Consider the following 6,566-nt stretch of genomic DNA (forward strand, 5'->3'; position numbering starts at 1 on the left):
AATTATTTCTTTAGCTTCAAGGATAGCCAAAGTAATCTTCAGGTCTTTTTCTTTCTTATTTTTTCTTTATAGGCTTAGGCCCACTTTTTTTAATGAGCTTAGGCCCACCTGCCACGGACAGGTGGACAGGTGGACAGGTGGGCCCAGTCCGGCACTGATTTGCATTGAACAAAGAAAACATATACTACAGGACAACGCAGAAGTAATTAATAATGGCTGATTCACAAACGTCAAAATTAAACATGCATTATGCAAGAGCTAAATCTGCCTATTTCAGGTCTTTCTTTAGGCCTGAAATGTTATTTAAATTATTAATTAGACATTAATTAACCTATCCAGGCCATACTCAACTCTAGATGGCTGCGCTAGCCTGCGATCTTTAGTGGATTGTAAGCCGATTTACTGCATAACTTTCCTTCTCATTAAACGATTAAATGGATAATCGAAACTATGCTGTTTATCGTACTGACTTTAGTAATGATGACCGAGGCTTATGGGAATTTCAGTCGCTTAGTTCTCGGTTCATAGTGGATCAATTTGAATGAAATTTTCACCAAATTGCCTTCTACCTCATCTAGTTTTTAACTATTATAGTGAGAACTGCCAACTCGTTACCGAATCTTCCATAATGTATCTTTAATAAAAATAACGCCTAGAATGGACAAGGTTGGCGTTAACGACTGCCATTTAATTTGGACTGTTCATGTATTTCACCGAAAACAATTGATCAGAAATTACCATAACAGTTTTAAAATTGAATATAAATAGAATAGATGCGTATTACATTAACGTATGCTTTTAGATTCAATTTAGACCATTTTAAGGTTCCAAAGAATAGAGCCATACGCCTTTATTGATAACATTGTTATTAGAATGCAGTTAGTAACTTTCGTGGAAAGCTCTTGTGTCTGATACATGCGCACTTGTTTCATACTTGTTTAAACCATTCTCATGTTCTATACTAGAGCTTGTCTAGTCTAGGTCACCCAGAACCTCCTAATCTTCAACGGTCTGGGACCGTTGTCAATATTTGACGAAAAGTCCATTGTCCATGCGTAACCGGGAGTTTGGTTTTTAATGTGGTAGCCTCGGTCACCCAAAACCCCATAGTCTTCAACGTACACGTCTCGTTGTCGATACTTGTTACTACATGGAAACTATCATCAGCCAAGAGGATATATAGCGGGAGTTACCCTTTAAATGTAAGCCATATAAAGCGTACTCTAGGACATGACATTGTTATTATTCTATGGGCATTATATTTCATTGATACGAGTCGGTGACAGATGATGAAGTTATGTGAATGAATGTACTAGCGATGCATGAAGAGTAATTATTGTGTGTATAGCGTGTGTATGTAACCTGTATCACGGTTACTGTAGCTATAAAACTTTCACTTATTTAACCTACACGTTGCATGTGTTTCTTTCATAGATTCCGCATTTAAAAAACCTCGGTTCAAGATGATAAAAGTTTTTTTTACAGACTTAGAATTAACAAACGTATAACTAAATTTTAAAATGTCTGAATCCGTTCGAACTTTAATCATTTAAAAAACGCAAAAATACACATTACTGTAAGGCAAGACTACATTTTTATGAAATAGCTAATACTATACATATTAATTTATTAGAAAATCTGAATCAGCTCGGACTTTAAATCAACCGCTTTGACAGTGGCACAAAGCAAGATTTTGTTTCATTTCTTAGCTGGAACAAATTTCAAACACAGAAAGTGTTAATGTACACTTTAGAATTAGTAATGACATAGTATAGATTCGACAATGCCGTTTTAAAAAAATACCCAGGTATTTAAATCTTTATTAGTTTTATACGTAGGAGCCCCCACCCCACAGAAAGTGTTAATGCCTTTATAAAAATTACCCAGGTATTTAAACATTTGAATGAAGCCGCATGATTTATTAATTTGTTTATCCTAAACAATTAATCTTTATGATGCCTTCAAGCCGTTTATTAATGCAGTTTAAGTATGAATTAAACTTCATTTAATTATTAATAACATTTGATGTGTCTCTTTAATTATAAATCTTCAAACTAACTTTGACCTCTTGACCTTAACTCCGTAATGGATAATTTTATAATTTCCGTTTCTGTTTTAGAATTCCGCCAAAACAATTTCATTATTATTTTATATTTCTCCCGTTAGTAATGTGACCTTTTTCACCTAATCATTTATAAATTTGTATTTCGTTTTTTTATAAACACTACCCAACATTACATAAATATTTCCTATCAGACTGACACTGACACAAGCTGAGCTCAAACTTATGACAATACCAGACTATAATTTATATGTCCCAAAGTAAGTGACGTGCACTTCATTCCCTCGGAACACCAGTCTATATTTTAGAAACACGACAATCAGAATTATACCTAGCTTTTAATTACACATATAGTTTCATTCAACTCATCACTGAAATCACGTGACTTTCACATACGTCAAATTTAGAACCGATTGTTTATAATAACCAGACAAAAGAGTACAATGTGACATGTCAAATTACACATTCCTTATCACCTCGCGTGAACAATTTAAAGCAAAATTTAATTAATGACACAAAATAGCATTTAGCAAATATAACGTTTATATTACGATTCTAAAGCAAAATTTAATGACAAAAAATTTTATACGGACAAAATTTACCGTATAACCTATCACTTTTCTAAAAAGTTATCCAATGGAAAATATACCTACATCCCTAGATTTAACCACATGGGATTTTAACACAACCTAACTTTTTATTCAAAAGTTAAATAACCATAATTTTGAAACTTGGACTAAGGGTCTCAAAATTACAATAGCTCTACTTAGCTGAACACATGGGTCACACAATAACACAAATTTGTAGCAATCTAACCTTTTATTCAAAAGCTAAATTACCTAATTTAGTCTTACTCGACTAAAACCATAATTCTGAAACGTGGACTAAGAGTCTCCAAATTACATTAGCTCTACTTGGCTAAACACATATATGAACGACACAAAAACATACATTTTAACGGATCAAAGTAGAAACATGCCAACTCTATCCTTTGCTCTGCCATCTTCCCACTTTGATCCGGAGACAACATTAATTCCTTATTTTATTCCCTATTCCGTTTCCTTATTATTATTCCTTAGCTATACCCCCTATACCCACTTTACATTCAATTTTATTACTCAGATTTACTATACTTACTACAGGTCATGTTAACTTGACAATACACATACCTAACTCATGGTATTATACTATTAAAAAAAAGTAGGGGATATTTGATTTTTAAGTGTTATTAAAGTCACCTAATGAAACTGACGAAGAAACAAATGACAAAATGAAATGAAGTTCACATTCATCGATTTATTCCAAATGATCGTTAGACTAAGTAAGGCACAGACTGACCATTATAAGGGTAAAATGATACCCGGGGTCAAACAGCAAAGTTACCACAGCATCACAACCAAGTCAGTAACGGGTAAATCCTCCTCTGTTTGCCAAACAAGCATTGATCCGACGTGGCATACTCCTAATGAGACGTCTAAGGTCATTTTGGTCCAGATTGTCCCATTCCTGTTGCAACGCAGCAGCAAGTTCTTGGACATTGGCAGGACGTTATTGACGTTGACGTAACCTCTGTCCAAGCATGTCCCAGACATGCTCGATGGGGGAGAGGTCGGGACTCAGTGCTGGCCAAGGTAATGTGGTGATGTTCTGTTGTTGGAGGTAACCTGTAACGATCCTGGCCCTGTGACATCTTGCGTTGTCATCCTGCTCGATGGGGGAGAGGTCGGGACTCAGTGCTGGCCAAGGTAATGTGGTGATGTTCTGTTGTTGGAGGTAACCTGTAACGATCCTGGCCCTGTGACATCTTGCGTTGTCATCCTGGAAGATGAAACGGCGGCCATGACGTCGTGCGAACGGCACAACATGTAAAGCCGTTCTTCCAGCAACAGTGATGCCTCCCCACACCATAACAGAACCACCCCCAAATCGATCATGTCTGATGACGTTAACGTCTTGGAAGCGCTCGTTTCGACGACGCCACACCCTCCTACGTCTGTCCAAAAAATCAACAGTGAACCTTGACTCATCTGAAAACATCACATTGCTCCAGCGTCGATTATCCCAGTGTTGACGATCCCTACACCGATGACGTCTTGCCTGAATGTGATGATCTCTCAAACAAGGGATCACGCGAGGACGTCGGGCGCGAAGGTGACCCCTATGCAGTCGATTCCGAATCGTCTGGCCACTCACTCTCACACCAGTGTCTGTTTGAAGACGAGCGCTGATCTGATTTGCTGTGATGACACGATTTCTCAAGGCCAAGGTACGGATAAATCGATCCTGGGCTTGAGTTGTCGCCCTTGGTCGACCTGAGCGTGGTCTGTCCTGTACAGATTGTGTATCACGGTATCTGGACCATAGCCTGCTTATGACAGACTGAGAAACATTCATCGTCCGCGCCACAACCGCCTGTGTTGTGCCGATCTGTAGCATGCCAAGGGCACGTAACCTTTCATTTTGGGTAAGCCGACGCATATCAAAATTGGTTTTCTGGTCACTAAAACAATTAAACTGATGTTTCCACCCTGGAATTCAATGCCACAATGACTGTAACATTCAAAGTCAGAGTCGTGCAAATCTTGGGTTGGACCCCCATGATGATCCCAAGCATCACCTGCATTCCATGCGGTAGCTATTGGTGCGTTTGGGCGTCACATGTAACTGGGAATGTTTCTTCTGTTAGGTTCTATAGTGACTTTTTTCGTAGTCATTTGCATATTTTAGTATTATGCCCCCAAAATCAAATATCCCCTACTTTTTTTGAATAGTATATATTGTTTAATATACTCTGTCTATCAAAACCTATGAAAGACTATATTTTATGTTCTATACAGTTGCATTTTAAACATTTTTAATTTTATATTACTATTATGTGGTCTGTTAACAACGGAACACATTCAATTTTCCCGGGAAAATGTATTTACCCAATTTTGTGAACATTTCCACCAAAAATTGTTCTTCCAGCAGATTTTGTTCCCACCAATTTGTTTTTCCACCAGATTTCTTTGGGGTACTGGTTCTATGGGTTTTCTTCTTCCAGATTTCTTTCAGGGTACTCGATCTTTTAGTCACGTGCACCAAATAGGATATGTTTTCTTCTTCCAAAGGTCGAAACTGCGTTACGGCACCAAATAGAATATGCATTACCATGGGTCTTTCTGTCAGACCTGGAGAGCGGACCGCCAAATTCGGTCGCCTCATCCTACGTACGACCCATGCACATGTTCTTACTACATATCTTAGTAGCTTTGTGATAGTCTAGTATTTTCACTTGTTGTCTTTGCTTCCCCTTCACGTTGTGTATTCTCTTCTTCCTTATCGATCTCTGTAGTTTAAGACAGTTGTCTTACCAGGAACAACAATGCAACAGTTCGTTTTTACATTTTATATATCATAGCCGGATACATGGATAAAGCATAGTATAGATTACAATACTAAAGTCATTCTCAACACTAGCCAGTCAGCAAGTCTGCTGATAGAAATTGCTACATCGTTCCCTTCTGGAATCAAGCTGCTGTCTGGCGAATTCTCAAAAGTATGATAGTTTTGTAGCTTTGGGTTTTGGACCTTCAATTATCTAATTGGTCAAATATGATGTAAATAGTTAGAGAGATTGGTTAATTGAGCCAAATGACGTCGAAACCCACCCTTTATATGGTTAGTGGAACTTTACTGGAGAAACTTCCCATGAGATATCTGTTATCAACCTCGATTGAATGTTTACCACATTATGACTCTTTTTTATGTAACCATCTGTCACTCATTCGCTAACTTAATTAAATTACAAATATGTGAATCTACTAACTTGCCAGAGATATTATTTAATACAATATAATGCTATCCTTAATTTAAAGAGCAAAAATTCTAGCAAAAGTCTTACAAATGTTTAGTATAATACATTAACAGTTTATAACACTTCTAGATAAAAACAAATTATTTATTGGCGTTATTCACACCTTCAAAAGACTCTTTAGACCATAAAATTCATTTTATTTGTAATCACTTATTGGATTAAGTTCACCATAAGTTTTCTGCCTAAAGCTGAATTATAATTAAAAGGAGTAGGGAATGAATTAAAATGGGGATTGACGTCCTACGTTGTTCACCAACTGAGATAATAAAGACGGACAAGCGCCATACAGTGTGCTATAAGCGAAATTTTGCCCTGGTAGCAATTAAATTCCAACTATCAAGTTTTATTATACGCGCACTTCAACGTATACACTTGCCCTCGGTTTCCTGTCCTATCCGAACGACTAGACGCCGTTCCTGCACCACTGACACAGGGAAACCACGCTGGAAAATACCTGGGAATCTTTCTCGGTCAACATCTAAACTGAACCCTGTACCTCCCGGTTAGTGAGCCAGCGCCTTACCCATCGAGCCTCGAAAAAAGTAGGAGCTCTGAGTAGAATTTGAATGCACGGGTCTCCTTAAACCAGCTCCAAATATAATTATCACCATAAAATGACATTTATATATAATTAACATTGACTGACAT

The sequence above is a fragment of the Patella vulgata genome, chromosome 1 (assembly GCF_932274485.2).
Source record: "Patella vulgata chromosome 1, xgPatVulg1.2, whole genome shotgun sequence".
Classification (NCBI taxonomy): domain Eukaryota; kingdom Metazoa; phylum Mollusca; class Gastropoda; family Patellidae; genus Patella; species Patella vulgata.